Genomic DNA, 17486 nt, shown 5'->3' on the forward strand with positions numbered 1-17486 from the left:
TCCTTTATGAATCTGGGTGCTCCTGTTTTAGGTTCATGTATATTTAGGATAGTTAGTTCTTCTTGTTGAATTGATCCCTTTACCATTATATAATGGCCTTCTTTCTCTCTTTTGATCTTTGTTCGTTTAAAGTCTGTTTTATCAGAGACTAGGATTGCAACTCCTGCTTTTTATTTATTTATTTATTTATTTATTTATTTATTTTTGTTTTCCATTGGTAGATCTTTCTCCATCCCTTTATTTTGAGCCTATAGGTGCCTCTGCACATGAGATGGGTCTCCTGAATACAACACACTGATGGTTCTTGACTCTTTATCCAATTTGCCAGTCTGTGTCTTTTAATTGTGGCATTTAGTCCATTTACATTTAAGGTTAATATTGTTATGTGTGAATTTGATCCTGTCATGATGTTAGCTGACTATTTTGCTCATTAGTTGATGCAATTTCTTCCTAGCATCGATGGTCTTTACATTTTGGCATGTTTTTGCAGTGGCTGGTACTGGTTGTTCCTTTCCATGTTTAGTGCTTCCTTAGGAGCTCTTGTAAGGCAGGCCTGGTGGTGACAAAATCTCTCAGCATTTGCTTGTCTGTAAAGGATTTTATTTCTCCTTCACTTATGAAGCTTAGTTTGGCTGGATATGAAGTTATGGGTTGAAAATTCTTTTCTTTAAGAATGTGGAATATTGGCCCCCACTCTCTTCTGGTTTGCAGTGTTTCTGCTGAGAGATCTGCTGTTAGTCTGATGGGCTTCCCTTCGTGGGTAACCCGACCTTTCTCTCTGGCTGCCCTTAACATTTTTTCCTTCATTTCAACCTTGGTGAATCTGACAATTATGTGTCTTGGGGTTGCTCTTCTCAAGGAGTATCTTTGTGGCATTCTCTGTATTTCCTGAATTTGAATGGTGGCGTGCCTTGCTAGGTTGGGGAAGTTCTCCTGGGTAATATCCTGAAGAGTGTTTTCCAACTTGGTTCCATTCTCCCTGTCACTTTCAGGTACACCAATCAGACATAGATTTGTTGTTTTCACATAGTCCCATATTTCTTGGAGGCTTTGTTCATTTCTTTTTGCTCTTTTTTCTCTAAACTTCTCTTCTTGCTTCATTTCATTCATTTGATCTTTAATCACTGATACCCTTTCTTTCACTTGATCAAATCAGCTACTGAAGCTTGTGCATGTGCCATATAGTTCTCGTGCTATGGTTTTCAGCTCCATCAGGTCATTTAAGGTCTTCTTTATGCTGTTTATTCTAGTTAGCCATTCATCTAATCTTTTTTCAAGGTTTTTAGCTTCTTTGTGATGGGTTCGAATATCCTCCTTTAGCTCAGAGAAATTTGTTATTACTGATCTTCTGAAGCCTGCTTCTGTCAACTCATCAAAGTTATTCTCTGTCCAGCTTTGTTCCATTGCTGGTGAGGAGCTGCATTCCTTTGGAGAAGAGGCGCTCTGATTTTTAGAATTTTCAGCTTTTCTGCTCTGGTTTCTCCCCATCTTTGTGGTTTTATCTACCTTTGGTCTTTGATGATGGTGACCTACAGATGAGGCTTTGATGAGGATATCCTTTTTGTTGATGTTGATGCTATTCTTTTCTGATTGTTAGTTTTCCTTCTAACAGTCAGGACCCTCAACTGCAGGTCTGTCGGAGTTTGCTGGAGGTCCACTCCACACCCTATTTGCCTGGGTATCACCAGTGGAGGCTGCAGAACAGCAAATATTGCAGAACAGAAAATGTTGCTGCCTGATCCTTCCTCTGGATGTTTCACCTCAGAGGGGCACCCGGCTGTATGAGGTGTCAGTCGGCCCCTACTTGGAGGTGTCTCCCAGTTAGGCTACTCGGGGATCAGGGACCCACTTGAGGAGGCAGTCTGTCCATTCTCAGATCTCAAACTCCATGCTGGGAGAACCACTACTCTCTTCAAAGCTGTCAGACAGGGACATTTAAGTCTGCAAAAGTTTCAGCTGCCTTTTGTTCAGCTATGCCCTGCCCCCAGAGGTGGAGTCTACAGAGGCAGGCAGGCAGGCCTGGTTGAGTTGTGGTGGGCTCCACCCAGTTTGAGCTTCCCAGCTGCTTTGTTTACCTACTCAAACCTCAGCAATGGCAGATGCCCCTCCCCCAGCCTCGCTGCTGCCTTGCAGTTCCATCTCAGACTGCTGTGCTAGCAGTGAGCAAGGCTTTGTGGGCATGGGACCTCCCAGCCAGGCTCGGGATATAATCTCCTGGTATGCCGTTTGTTAAGACCATTGGAAAAGCGCAATATTAGGATGGGAGTGTCCCGATTTTCCAGGTACCGTCTGTCACAGCTTTCCTTGGCTAGGAAAGGGAATTCCCCAACCCCTTGTGCTTCCCAGGTGAGGTGATGCCCTGCCCTGCTGCGACTCACACTCCGTGGGCTGCACCCACTGTCAAACAAGTCCCAGTGAGATGAACCCAGTACCTCAATTGGAAACGCAGAAATCGCCTGTCTTCTGCGTCACTCGTGCTGGGAGCTGTAGATCGGAGCTATTCCTATTCGGCCATCTTGGATTTCTGCCTCGAGAAGGGGTTTCATCATGTTGGCCAGACTGGTCTCGAACTTCTGACCTCATGATCTGCCTGCCTTGGCCTCCCGAAGTGCTGGGATTACAGGTGTGAGCCACCGTGCTCAGCCTGTTAGTATATTTTATGTGTGACCCAAGACAATTCTTCTTCCAATGTGGCCTAGGGAAGCCAAACAAGTGGATACCCATTTTAGAGTTTCTGGTGTTATGTTACAGTCTTTAGTCCATTTTAAGTTGATTTTTGAATATAGTGTGAGATAGGGGTCCACTTTCATTCTTCTGCATGTGGAAATCCAGTTTTCCCAGCATCATTTATTGAAGAGAATGTCCTTGTCTTCTTGGCACCAGTGTTAAAATCAGTCACCTGTACATGCGTGGGTTCATTTCTAGGCTCTCTGTTCAGTTCCATTGGTTAACGTGTCTGTTTTTCTTCTTTTTCTGGTCAATTTTGTGCTATTTTAATTACTATGGCTTTGGCGTATACTCTGAGGTCAGGTGATGTGATACTTTTTTTTTTTTTTTTTTTTTTTTTTTTGTATTTTTGTAGAGTTGGGGTTTCACCATGTTAGCCAGGATGGTCTCAATCTACTGACCTTGTGATCCGCCTGCCTTGGCCTCCCAAAGTGCTGGGATTACAGGCGTGAGCCACCGCGCCCAGCCGGTGGTGTGATACTTAACAACTTTGTTCTTATTGCTGATGGTTGTCCTGGCTATTGATGGTTTTATGAGATTGTATATGAATTTTTTATTACTATTTTTTATTTCTATGAAACAGACATTGAGATTTTGTTAGGGATTACATTGAAATTGTAGGTTGCTTTGGGTACTATGGACTTCTTAACCATATTAATTATCCAATCCACGAATATGGGATATCTTTCTGTTTATTTGTGTCATCTTCAATTTATTTCATCAATGTTTTATAGTTTTCATTGGCAGGTCTTTCATCTCCTTGGTTAAATTTATTCCTGGGTAGTTGTTTAAAGCTATTATGAGTGGGATTGTTCTCTTGATTTCTTTTTCAGATAGTACATTGTCAGTATATAGGGAGACTACTGATTTTCGTGTGTTGATTTTGAGTCCTTCAGCTTTACTGTACTTGTTTATAAGTTCTGAGAGTGTTTTACTGGTGATATAGTGTGGCTATGTCCCCACCCAAATCTCATCTTGAATTATAGTTCCCCATAATCCCCATGTGTCTTGGGAGAGACCTGCTGGGAGATAATTTAATCCTGGGGGGTTACACTCATGCTGTTCTCAAGATAGTAAGTTCCCATGAGATCTGATGTTTGTTTGTTTGTTTTTGAGACAGAGTCTTGCTCTGTTGCCCAAGCTGGAGTGCAGTGGCACAGTCTTGGCTCACTGCAACCTCCACCTCATGGGTTCAAGCGATTCTCCTGCCTCAGCCTCCCAAATAGCGAGATTATAGGTGCATGCCACCACGCCTGGCTAATTTTTGTATTTTTACTAGAGATGAGATTTCACCATGTTGGCCAGGCTGGTCTTGAACTCCTGACCTCAGGTGATCTGCCTGCCTTGGCCTCCCAAAGTGCTATGATTACAGACTGAGCCAGCACACTCAGCCCCGAGATCTGATGGTTTTATAAGGAGCTTTTCCACCTTTTGCTCTGCACTTCTCCTTCCTGCTGCCATGTCAAGAAGGATGTGTTTACTTCCCCTTCCAACTGATTGTAAGCTTCCTGAGGCCTCCCCAGCCATGCTGAACTATGAGTCAATTAAACCTCTTTCCTTTATAAATTACCCAGTCTCAGGTATGTCTTTTATTAGCAGGGTGAGAATGGACGAATACAGTAAGTTGGTACCACAGAGAGTGGGGCACTGCTGTAAAGATACCCAAAAATGTGGAAGCAACTTTGGAACTGGGTAATAGGCAGAGGTTGGAACTATTTGGAGAACTCAGAAGAAGACAGGAAATGTGGGGAAGTTAGGAACTTCCTAGAGACTTGTTGAATGGCTTTGGCCAAAATGCTGATAGTGATATGGACAATGAAGTCCAGGCTGTGGTGGTCTCAGATGGAGATGAGGAGTTTTTTAGGAACTGCAGTAAAGGTCACTCTTGCTATGCAAAGAGGATGGTGGCATTTTGCCTCTGCCCTAGAGATCTGTGAAACTTTGAACTTGAGAGAGATGATTTAGGGTATCTGGCAAAAGAAATTTCTAAGTGGCAGAGCATTCAAGAGGAAGCAGAATATAAAAGTTTGGAAAATTTGCAGCCTGAAGATGTGATAGAAAAGAAAACCCCATTTTCTGGGGAGAAATTCAAGCCAGCTCTGGACATTTGCACAAGTAACAAGGAGCCAAATGTTAATCACCAAAACAATGGGGAAAATGTCTCCAAGGCATGTGAGAGACTTCCACAGCAGCCCCTCCCATCACAGGCCTGGAGGCCTAGCAGGGAAAAATGGTTTCATCAGCTGGGCCCAAGGCCCCCCTGGTATGTGCAGCCTAGGGACTTGGTGCTTTGTGTCCCAGTCACTGCAGCTGTGGCTAAAAGGGACCAAGGTACAGCTTCAGAGGGTGCAAGACCCAAGCCTTGGCTGCTTCCCCATGGCGATGAGCCTTCAGGTGCACAGAAGTCAAGAACTGAAGTTTGGGAACCTCTGCCTAGATTTCAGAGGATGTATGGAAACACCTGGATGTCCAAGCAGAAGTTTGCTGCAGGGGCAGAGCCCTCATGGAGAACCTTTGCTGGGGTCGTGTGGAAGATAAATGTGGGGTTGGAAGCCCCATACAGAGTCCCCACTGGGGCACTGCTTGGTGGAGCTGTGAGAAGAGGGTCACCATCCTCCAGACCCCAGAATGGTAGTTTCACTGACTGCTTGCACCATGCACCTGGAAAAGCTGCAGACATTCAATGCCAGCCCATGAAAACAGCCAGGAGGGGGGCTGTACCCTGCAAAGCCACAAGAGTGGAGCTGCCCAAGGTCATGGGAGCCCACCTCTTGCATCACCATGCCCTGGATGTGAGACATGGAGTCAAAGGAGATTAATTTGGAACTTTAAGGTTTAATGACTGCCCTTTTGGATTTTGGACTTGCATGGGGCCTGTAGCCCCTTGGTTTTGGCCAATTTCTCCCATTTTGAATGGGCGTATTTAGCCAATGCCTGTACCCCCATTGAATCTAGGAACTAACTTGCTTTTGATTTTACAGGCTCATAGGCAGAAGGGACTTGCCTTGTCTCAGATGAGACTTTGGACTTGGACTTTTGAGTTGATGCTGGAATGAGCTAAGACTTTGGAGGACTGTTGGAGGGGCACGATTGTGTTTTGAAATGTGAGGACGTGAGATTTGAGAGGGGCCAGGGATAGAATGTGTCCCCACCCAAATCTCATCTTGAATTGTAGTTCCCATAATCCCTGCATGTCTTCAGAGGGACCCAGTGGGTGGTGATTTAATTGTGGGGGCAGCTACCCTTATGCTGTTCTCATGATAGTGAGTGAGTTCTCATGAGATCTGATGGTTTTATAAGGGGCTTTTCCCCCTTTTTCTCTGCACTTCTTGCTGCTACCATGTGAAGAAGTATGTGTTTGCTTCCCCTTCTGCCATGATTGTAAGCTTCCTGAGGCCTCCCCAGCCATGCTGAACTGTAAGTCAATTAAACCTCTGTCTTTTATAAATTACCCAGTCTCAGGTGTGTCTTTATTAGCAGTGTGAGAATGGACTAATACAGGTGGAGTCTGAGTTTTCCACATGTAGGATCACTTTGTCAGTAAACAATGGCAGTTTCACTAGCTCTTTTCTTATTTGGATGTCTTTTGGTTTTTTCCATGCCTGATTACCCCAGCAAGGACTTCCATTTATATTAATATATTGCATGGATATAGCAAGAGTGGGCATCCTTGTCTTGTTTCAGATCTTTGAGGAAAGGCCTTCAGTTTTTCAACATTGAATATAAGGTTGACTGTGGACTTCTCATAAATGGTCTTTATTGTGTTGAGGTACATTCTTTCTATTCTTAATCTGCTGAGTTTTTAACAGGAGGGGATGTTCAGCTTTATCAAATGCTTTTTCTATGTCTGATGGGGTAATCGTATGATTTTTCATTCTGTTAATGTAATATATCATATTTGCTGATTTGCCTATGTTGAACCATCCTTGCATCCCAAGGATAAAGACATTTCTCAAAAGAATACATACAAATGGCCAATAGATATCAGAAAAAAATGCTCGACGTCATAGTCATTAGAAAACGCAAATTCAAACTACAATGAGATACCATAGCTCACCTGTCAGAATGCCTTTTTTTCAAGAAGATGAAAGACAAGTGTTGGCAAGGATGTGGAGAAAAGGGAACCCTTACACATTTGGTGAAAATATAACTTCGTACAGCCATTATGGAAATTAGCATGGAGGTTCCTCAAAAAACTAAAAATAAGCCATTGCACTCCAGCCTGGGCAACAGAGAGAGACCTCATCTCCACAACAACAACAAAACCTAAAACCAGAATTACCCTGTGATCCAGCAATCCCACTTCTGGTTATTTACCCAAAAGTTGTGAAATCAGTTTATCAAAGAGATGTCCGCACTGCGGGTGTTTGAATAGTGTTTATTGAAGCACTGTTCAAAATGGCCAAGTCATAGAATCAAAAACAGCAGCAGGTGAAATGGATAATGAAAATGTGCATATACATCATTGAAGACTTTTCTCCCTTAAAAAAGAAAAAAATTCTTACATTTGTGTTGACATGGATATAACTGGAGAACATTATGCTAAGTGAAATAAGCCAGGAACGGAAAGAGAAATACCACATCTTCTCACTTACATGGGGAATCCGAGACAATTGGACTTACAGAGGCAAAGAGCAGACTGATGGTTACAAAGGTTGGGGGGATGGGAAGTACAAAATCTCAGAAAGAATACATATATTTTTCTTTTTTGATTTATATTGCATAGTGTGGCGAATCTAGTTAATAACAGTATTACACATTTAAAATTGCTAAGAAAGTAAATTTCAAGTGTGCTCAACACAAAAAATGTTAAGTATTTGAGGTGCTGGATATGTTAACCAGCTTGATTTAATTATGTCACATTGTATTCATAAATTACAACATCACTTTATACCTCATACATTGACACAATTTTTAAATAAAAACAAAAACAAAAACAAAACAACAAAGATCACAGTTGCAAAGAGGCAAAAAGGCATAAAACCAAGTCACAAAAGTAGTAGAAACATCCAGCAATGATATGAAATGAGTGTTCCAAGGACTTCAGATAGGCAGCTTTTTCTTTCCTTCCCAGGGTCTGGCTCCTTTCAGAGTTCCGGCCTCTCGAGTGATTTCTCCAGAGCCCACTCAGTGACACCTCTTTTTGACACATGCCTCTGCCTGTATATTCTGCGACCAAACAGGGTTTTACTTGTGTTTGGTTTGGTTCAGATGCAAAAGAGAGCTTGGCATATATGCCTGGGAAATGGAAATGTTGGAAAATCTGGGCCTCTGAAATAAGGATTGCTCAGAAAGTCAGTATTTCTTCCCACAACCAGGGGAGCCACAGCTAACTGGCCCTTCTCTATCCAGACAGGCCTGGTCCTATGTGGATTTTAGTGGCTGTTATGGACCCCTCTGAGTCAAGGGCAGGGGGCCCTTCCCCTGGTCGCGTTGGCCTTTCCAGGCCCTTTTCCTGCCCTGTGTCCTGTGGTGTGACAGTGATGACCATGTTCCTTTTGGAGCAAATGCTGTGAGCTCAGGAGTGGATTCAGGCTCAGCTTTGAGATACTCGGCACAGGCTTTTAAAACCCACTCTGTCCTGATAACATCACCTATATATTCAGGCCTGGAGGAGCCTCAAGACTGCAGAGGCCAAATGTTGTGTATTTTTTGTGTAATTTGTGCCATGAAGAACCACCAGGGTCTGAACATTGTAAAGCAAGAGGCAGAGCTCCTGATTCTCTGGGAATGTTGTTCTTAGGAGGGTTTACAGAAACACTCGCTGGAGGCAGGTAACTTCATCCGGCTATTTCAACATGGTGAAGGACACAGCATTATTTTTATTTTTAGAGAGCACCAGGTGCCATTAGCAAACTGTATTTGCCTTAATCTCTTCCGCAGTGGGTAGGGCTGGCCAGATACGCCCGGCTTCTGACTTCCTCTTGAGTCAGACCGACGTGGGGGCTCTGATGCTTGGGAACAGAGACGGGCCTGGGACATAGGAGCCACTCCTTGTCCAGAATATGAAGTTCCCACCTTCAAGGGACTTTCTGAATTGGTAAATATGAAACACCATGAAAACAAACCAATAAAAACATTTTCACATCTACTTAAGCCGTAACTGGGAGCGACAATGACGTGCTGCTGAAGCGAATCGCCCCTTTGATTTCTGTGCAGCCGACCGTGTCCAGACGCCCAGTGTCTGTGTGCTCCGAGGCCGGGGAAAATAGGGTGCATCCAGCAAGTCCAAGCAGAGTCCACCTTTGCCGCTCCACCAGACACCGCAGAAAACCCGCCCTGAGGCTGCCGCACCGCCTGCCCGCATGGCCTGGTTCTCCCTCCACTGAGCAGATTCCTTCAGCGCCACGTGCAGCAGAGAGGGAAGGTGGCGAGACGTGGGCCGTGAAGCTGCTCAGTGCAGCCCTTGAGTCTCGTCCCACCCCACAGCTGCTGTCTGGTGGTGCGGCTCCAGCATGAGGGGCTGGCCTGAATCCCATGTCTCCATCAAGTTGAGCCCCAACCCCCATTCCCCAGGAGGCCCTGAAACACAGGAGCCCGGTCACACTCATTGTCCACTCCCCGGAGGCCCTGGAACACAGGAGCCCGGGCCTCACTCACTATCCACTCCCCGGAGGCCCTGAAACACAGGCGGCCCAGTCTCACTCACTGTCCACTCCCCTGAGGCCCTGGAACACAAGCGGCCCAGTCTCACTCACTGTCCACTCCCCTGAGGCCCTGGAACACAAGCGGCCCAGTCTCACTCACTGTCCACTCCCCTGAGGCCCTGGAACACAAGCGGCCCAGTCTCATTCACTGTCCACTCCCCAGAGCCCCTGGAACACAGGAGGCCGGGTCTCATCACTGTCCACTCCCTGAGGCCCTGGAACACAGGAGCCCGGTCACACTCATTGTCCATTCCCCGGAGGCCCTGGAACACAGGAGCCCGGTCTCACTCACTGTCCACTCCCCAGAGGCCCTGGAACACAGGAGCCCGGTCTCACTGTCCATTCCCCGGACGCCCTGGAACACAGGAGCCCGGTCTCACTCACTGTCCATTCCCCAGAGGCCCTGGAACACAGGAGCCCGGTCTCACTCACTGTCCACTCCCCAGAGGCCCTGGAACACAGGAGCCCGGTCTCACTCACTGTCCATTCCCCAGAGGCCCTGGAACACAGGAGCCAGGGTCTCACCCACTGTCTACTCGCTGGGAAGCCCTGAAACACAGGCTGGGTCTCACTCACTGTCCGTTCCCCGGAGGCCCTGGAACACAGGCGGCCCAGTCTCATCACTGTGCACTCCCTGGCAGGCCCTGGAACACAGGCGGCCGGGTCTCAACTCCCTCGATCCTCTGCTTTCAGGGCCAGAGCCTGGAGCGAGGCCTCACCTCACTCACAGATCAACCTGCCTGGCCCCTGCCCCAGGAGACCTGCAGGGTCAGGCCCACATGCCCGTTCCTTCCTAAATGGCTTGTCACAGACTCCCCACCTTCCCTGGGTCTTCCCCGGGCCAGAGGCCCTTTAGGCTTGTGCTTTTGTGGTCCAGTGTCTCCGGGTAGTGCCAAGGGTTGCTGAGATTGGACCTGAGGCAGCTCAGCATTTCAGGAGGAGTGTGAGGCGTGGAGTGGGGGACACCAGGGCTCCCTCTGCACGCAGGCAGATGACCAAGAGGCATTCTCATAGTGGGGCCTCAGTGTCCTCATGTCTCAGAAGGGGGGCTGATGACAAAGTCTCTAAGTCATTCCAGCCCCGGCGTTCCTCAGTGCTCTCCCAGGCCAGGGTCTTTGCTGGGGAACTGGGGAGCTGTTGGAAGGTGAGGAGCTGTGAAGAGAGGAGGCTGGGCTGTGGGGAGCTGGTGCAGGGAGAGGTTGAGCACAGGCCCCAGGAACAGCTTGGCCTGACCCGATCCCAGCTCCACCACCTGCTCCGTCTCGGGCCTCACCTGTGTAACATGCGGTGCTGAGAGTCCGTTCTCTTGAGTGCTGTTGTGAGAGTTAACTGAGGGGATGCGGGGTCGGAGCGCAGCATAGGACTTCCGTCCTCCATCGGGGAGCCCTTGATAACCCTGTGGCTGTCACCAGGGAAAATCCATGTTTCCACCGAGGGGAGCAGAAAAGACGCCTCCAGGACACAAGGTGAGAAGAGATGCAAAGCGGGGGCCCCAGGATGTGCATCCAGAGGTCGGGAAGGTGGTTTGTGGAGTCTGCCCCCCACCTTCCAGGCCACCCCAGGCAGAAGGCAGAGTGTGTGTATACACGCGTGTTTGGGTCTTGCTTGTATGCACAGGTGTTGTGTTTGTGTCTGTGGGGGGCAGGGCAGGCCTAGGGATTTGGGAAATGGATCCAGTTCCCATCCCGCCTGTCCAGCTGCAGGGCTGCAGCCTCAGCCCTCAATCCACAGAAAGTGTCCTGGCATGGTTTTTGTTCTTCCTTCTTTTTCCTTTGGCCTCATTTTTTTCCTTCTTTTTTTCCTTTCCTTCTTTTCTTCCCCATCATTTTAACAATTTAGTCTCTCTTATATTCATCTCCTTTTATAATAATAACACCTGTTTGGCCAGGCGCGGTGGCTCAAGCCTGTAATCCCAGCACTTTGGGAGGCCGAGACGGGCGGATCACGAGGTCAGGAGATCGAGACCATCCTGGCTAACACCGTGAAACCCCGTCTCTACTAAAAAATACAAAAAACTAGCCGGGCGAGGTGGCGGGCGCCTGTAGTCCCAGCTACTCGGGAGGCTGAGGCAGGAGAATGGCGTAAACCCGGGAGGCGGAGCTTGCAGTGAGCTGAGATCCGGCCACTGCACTCCAGCCTGGGTGACAGAGCCAGACTCCGTCTCAAAAAAAAAAAAAAAAAAATAACACCTGTTTGCAAAATACCACGTAGGTTTTCCAAGGATGGCCCTGCCCAGTGTTCCAGTTCCCGGGACAAGAGTTCCTTTTCCTCTATCCTCAGCCCCCGTGCCCCCTTCCTTTATGGCAACACTAGTGCCACCATATTGGGAGTAGAAACTTCCATAAATGCTTCCTCGTTTGATCTTCCCAAAATCTGGGGACAGAACTGGTAGACGGGTGATCACAGCATCCTGCTGCTCTGGGGGGTCCTGGGCCCATCTGTCCTCTCCTTCAGACCTGCACAGGGCCTCCTCCTCTTCCACGTCCTCCTCAGGTGCACTGGGGACTGCAGAAAAGTCCTGGCTGCAGAGGGCAAGGTGGGAGGCGGCAGAGGGCGAGGTGGGAGGCGGCGGAGGGCGAGGTGGGAGGCGGCGGAGGGCGAGGTGGGAGGCGGCGGAGGGCGAGGTGGGAGGCGGCGGAGGGCGAGGTGGGAGGCGGCGGAGGGCGAGGTGGGAGGCGGCGGAGGGCGAGGTGGGAGGCGGCGGAGGGCGAGGTGGGAGGCGGCAGAGGCTGAACACACCTTCCTGATGCAGAGCCTTCCCTGTGGCTTCTCAGCCTGCGTTCCGCCCTCCTGGGAGAGAGACAAACCTCACAGGGTTTGCTATGAAAACACCGGGTGGATGGCGGCCAGACCTCACATGGAGATAAAGGGCCCGAGGAAAGGAGCACACTTTGGGCAGGGGAGAACTCTAGTGCTTGCAAACGACTGAAACCCTGGCGTGGCAAAGTGTTCTCCGGCCAGTAGAGAGCGGCGTGATGGCCATTTAAGCTGGTGTCAACCTGAAACCTGGAGCAGTTTCACTGTTAGAACATCTGTTACATGGCACGCAGGCACCCCTAGGAGCCCAGATGGGGCCTTTGGCACATCCTGCTTCCAAAACATGATTATCCATAGAAGGACTTTCTGCAGCTTAAGCGAAGCTTGATTTTCTCATTTCCAGCCTTTGCTTGCTCCTCTGTCATTGCAACCCAGTGTGGCCACGTTTTGCACCACGGGGATGTATAATGAGCATTCAGCCCACAGGAACATTGACAACATACCCACACTCTCTGCCGCTTTTGTGGCTTTCACTCAAACAGGAGCCAGTGGGGAAACCCCGAGGTTTATGGCCTCCCATAATTACAGGCGTGTTTCACGCTGCGGCATGTGGACCTCAGCTATTAACAGAAGTTGGAGATAAAGCCTAAAAACCAACTCTGCTGTGAGGTGGAGGTCAGGGACGGGTCTGGGCGGGAGCCCACCTGCTCACCTCCCTCACGCTCCCCTGCAGCGTCCAGGCTTCATTCTCTGCCATGATGAGTTTTCATTCTCATCGAAGAGGTGGAGATTAAATGGTGTCCTCACCCCAAAAGGTGCCCTGCCTTGCCATTTGACCACAGAGGGCTGCTGGGAGTGAGGAGGTCTGGCATCGGTCACGGCAGTGAGTCAGAAGACACAGGGTCCCTGCCGGCTTTCTGAGTATCGGCTGCGACCCACTGAACTCAGTCACTGAGCAGCTCCTCTGTCGGGCATCGCCACCCCTCACTTCTGCTGCTGGGGAAACCTGTGTGCTGGAGACATAAATACGAGGAGGAGGAAGAGGTGGGGGCTGGCTGGGAGACTCCATGAAGAGGAGGCCTAGGAGGGACAGGGTCAGGAGGTTTCCTCAGCAAAGCCTGCTGGCAGCGGGGGAATTAGCCTACACCAGGAGTGGCAGGGCGCCACACGGAGAGGTGGAGGATGGAGGATGCACTGGGCAATGTCTTAAAGCCCCAGTTAACTGGGGGTGCAGTGAGGAGCTGTGGAGGGTTTCATGAGCTGGCGCTGCCCCAGATGCAGGGTCGACACCACCCTTCTGTGTCTGTTCCCCTGTGCTTAGCGTCCTGTGTGACCCGGAGTGGATGCCCCGTGTGCGTGACGATGCTGGGTAGGTCAGCCTCGTGTGCTGCAGGGTGAGTTGACTGGCAGAGCCTCCTGCAGGTGTCTGGGCAAGAGGGGACGGGGCTGAGCTAGTTGGGGCCAGGGCCATTCATCACCGCCCCAGCATACCGCAGCCCCTGGGGACACAGAGAGGAGGAAGGGGGAAGGAGAGAGGGTCAGAGGCTGTTCGTGTTGTGGACAGAAGTAGGTGTGTGGCCCCAGCAGGTTGGGTCTGGCTCAGGGGAGCAGTAACGTTGGAAGGAATAGCAGCCCCTTTGAAACTGCCACCTGCAGACCTCCCTGACGGGCTTGGGATGAGGCTGTGCAGGCAAGAAAGATGAGAGTCCAAGGAGGGCTTTTCCTTTTTGTCTAGTGGGGAGAGACACTGAGAGAACTTCCTGTTCATAAGGAAGCGGCCGCAATCCAGTGACCAACTTGAAGGAGGATGCGCACAGACAGGTGTTAGCATATCTTGCTTTACTCTGAAGGGTGGAAGTTCATTAGAGTGACTTGTGGTGGATTCAACAGCATTAAAATGCCAATGAATTAAGGTAATGGCATGACACAGTTATTCATTTGTTGTTCACACGGTCATGGCAGGTGTGTGGCCTGCAGGTGGTTCTTTCCTGTGGGCCATTTAGAGACCCAGGTCTCTTCCTGCCTGTGACTCTGCCTTCCCCGGAGCAATGGCATCTGTGTCCCGGTGAAAATGGGAAGAGGGCATGGAGGAGGCACACCTGGTCCTCCCACAGGAAAGACCTGTGTCCCATAGCCGCACGACAGCAGGGGAGGCCACAGGCCTGGCTGGACAACTCGCCGTTGCTGCCCAGCTGCCTTGCCATGAAGTTCCCAAATCTGAAAGCCATTCATCAAAAGTGCAGAATAATGTTCTGTAGTTAAATGTGACTTTAGTTAATAATCTTTGCTTGTCTTTAAATATTTAATAATCTTTGCTTGTCTTTAAATATTTAATAATCTTTGCTTGTCTTTAAATCTTTAAATATCTGTAGATTAGAAAGGTGTTTTTGGTCAAAAGTAAAAATCTAACCTGGTATTTTGCATTGCACATTAGCGTTCCTGTCTCATTTGTGTTGCTGTGAGGTGCTGGGATCTGCGTCACTGTGTGTCTGGGGGCGTGGAGACTGCTGGCCCCAGGACTTCTTTGCCATTGTTCTATTAAAAATTCCTGACATTCCCAGAACACTGCAGGGGTTTCTCACCCCTGTCATGGGTTTTCTAAAGGCTGATTCCAGGCTGGCTCCAGGCACTTTTGTCCAGGGGCAAAGAACTGGAACCTGCCAAGCCTCCCAGGGCCCCTTGGAGGCAGGAGGCCCCTCCCTGGCAGGCTCCAAGTGCCGCCCCGCCACCGCCACCATTATGCAGCCTGAAATGGGGACAGAACCCCTGGTGTTGTCCGCCAGGGCCCCCAACTCTGGGCGCTTCAGAAAAGCCCCTCCAACCTAAGAGAGGAAGGAGGAGGACATCGGTGCGTCTCTGGCCTCTTGGCAGAGTCTTGCTTGTGTAGGACGCATCAGGTCGGGAAACTCCAGACACATCTTCCACGGCAGCTCAGGTGGCCTGGAGCCTCCTCTACCAACCCGTTTCCTCCTGTCCTGTTGGCTGCCCTCAGGTTCTTGAGTGGACCCACCTCACATGTGCTGGGAATTGTCATCCTGTCCTTCTGCATCTAGGGCTGCCTCGAGGTCACCCATTCACCCTGGAGGAGGCCAATGCTTGGGGCTTTGTGTGAAGCCAGCAGCCTTGGGTGCTGCCCACTAGGGGGTGCATGGGGGCTGAACAGATGCCATCTCCAGGCGGCCCTCTACTGACCACGTTCCCCCAGCAGCCCTCCCCAGGCCGCCCTCCGCTGGTCACCCTCCTTGACCCTCCTCCGCTGACCACCTTCTCCTGGTCGCCCTCCCCAGGCCACCCTCCTTGACCCTCCTCTGCTGATCACCATTTCTTTTTACAGGGCAAAAGGTGGCAAAGCTGTGATGCCAGTCCCAGCAGGTTCCTGTTAGGAATCATGGTTCCCAACTCAAATGCCAGTGTGGAGGCCCTGCCTCACGTCTGCCTGCTCAGCACCTCTCTTCCCCTCTATGACTTGCATTAATTAGGCATTGAATTTATATTCTAAAGCGGTTCTAAAGTTTTGGATGCATTTTTTCCTAGTATATCTGGAATAGGTTACCGGGGATTGCAGTTAAGTGTTGAGTACATGCCATTTTTTAAAAGATGACAGTGTAGGAGCTGCCTAATGTATCAAAGGGTTGGTCAATCCAAATAACGAAGATGAGATGGTTTATGGCAGAGAGGAGAGTGTGGATTAGTAGTGAAAAGAGTGAGGGTAAACCTGGATGGACCGGCCTCGGGTTAGTAAAGAAAGACGGAAACGCAGCAGCCTACCACCAGGACCAGCAGCAAACCTGGGGTCCTGCCACCCCAACAAGAGAACAGCAGGCTGTTCTCCTCTGTGTAGTCTCAGGCGTGCCCGCAGAGGCGGGCAGGGAGCTGGGCTGAGCAGGGTTAAGGGGAGGGAGAGCCCTGGTTTCCGTGCCACCGTCTCTCCCATAACGCTGTGCGGTGTGTGTTCTTTGCCCGGTGTCTAGATCCTTCTGAGCGTAGGTGCAGCCAGCCTCACAGTGCAGAAGGCCCTTTCCTTTCAAGGCTGCAGAGCCCTGGCTGCTGCATCTGCTGAGTCTTCAGTGCCCTGAAAGGGATGCCTGAGGAGAAGAACCAGTGGGGTGGCTGCCAGAGCCTGCCCCTGCCCAGCCCGTCTGACAAATGTCAAACAATGTTTGACATTTAGGACATGGTGATGATTCCAGATTGGAGAGCCCGGCCCGCAGGAGCCCCCCGTGTCCTTCCCACAAGGGCCATGGCGCAGGGCACCCTGCCACTTCGTTTGTGCTCAGTAATCTCGAGGAACGGGGGTTCCTGTGTGTCTTTTTATATTTCCAGAATAGAAACCTTCAAGAAGTTGGAGGGGGCCATTTTGGAAGGAAGCAATGGCAGAGGAAAGAGGGTTGTCCTAGGTAGCATGGGATGCAATTACCAAACAACAGTGGTTTTCATGAAACTAATTAGATCATCTTGCAAATAAAATTCCCTAGGGTAGACATGCTCACTCTGCCCTGAGTGGCTGTTAAACTGTGCTTTGGTTCAGAGTGGGGGACAGGAGTGTGTTTCTCTGACAGGTTCACAGTGTGCGTTTGCCGGTGAGCCTGGCTCGTCAGTACCTGCATGGGATCCAGGGGACTGGCAGCAGAGGGGCCAGGACCTGGCTGGGAAGGGAGGGTGGTTGGGACTGGGCTTGTCCCCAGGTCGGGGTTCAGGGTGGGGTCCCCACCACCCCAGCAGACCACAGAGCGGAAACGCCAGAGGGACCTGGCCCGAGGCCCCTCTGTGGCTCCTGCCTTCTGGGCCAAGGGCAGTGGACGAGCTGTCAGCCTGCAGCATCCAGGATGAGTCTGCTGAGCAGTGTGGCCGCTCTATGGTGAGAGGCACCAGGAGCATAACGGACAGACGACACTCTCAGATCAGTGTGAAAGGGTGCAAAATAACTCAATAATTTTTATATCGATCAGGTATTGCTACGACAGTATTTTCTTTATGTTGGGTTACATAAAATATATTTTTCAAGTTGATCGGTTTATGTTTGCCTCTGTTTATCTTTTTAAGATGAGGCTCATAGAAACTTTCAGTGAGGTGCTTTGAATTCTCTGTCTAGGCCCACACTCTTGGGGGAACGGGCTGCCCTGGCCAGTCAGTCCAGATTGTGTCCTTGGAGCTAGGTTGATTCCAGTGGTGACTTGGACGCTTTGTGCACACAGGACAGGTTTACCGATCCTTATACAAAGCAGAAGGCATCCGCGCGGGCGGCCCAGGAAGAGCCCTACAGGATGTGACCTGGGGGTGCCATCCTGGCCCTAACACCCACGACCCACCACAGCTTGGACATGTAGCAGAAAAAAGCGAACACTGGGCTCCCCG

The sequence above is a fragment of the Macaca mulatta genome, chromosome 6 (genome assembly GCF_049350105.2).
Source record: "Macaca mulatta isolate MMU2019108-1 chromosome 6, T2T-MMU8v2.0, whole genome shotgun sequence".
Taxonomy (NCBI): domain Eukaryota; kingdom Metazoa; phylum Chordata; class Mammalia; order Primates; family Cercopithecidae; genus Macaca; species Macaca mulatta.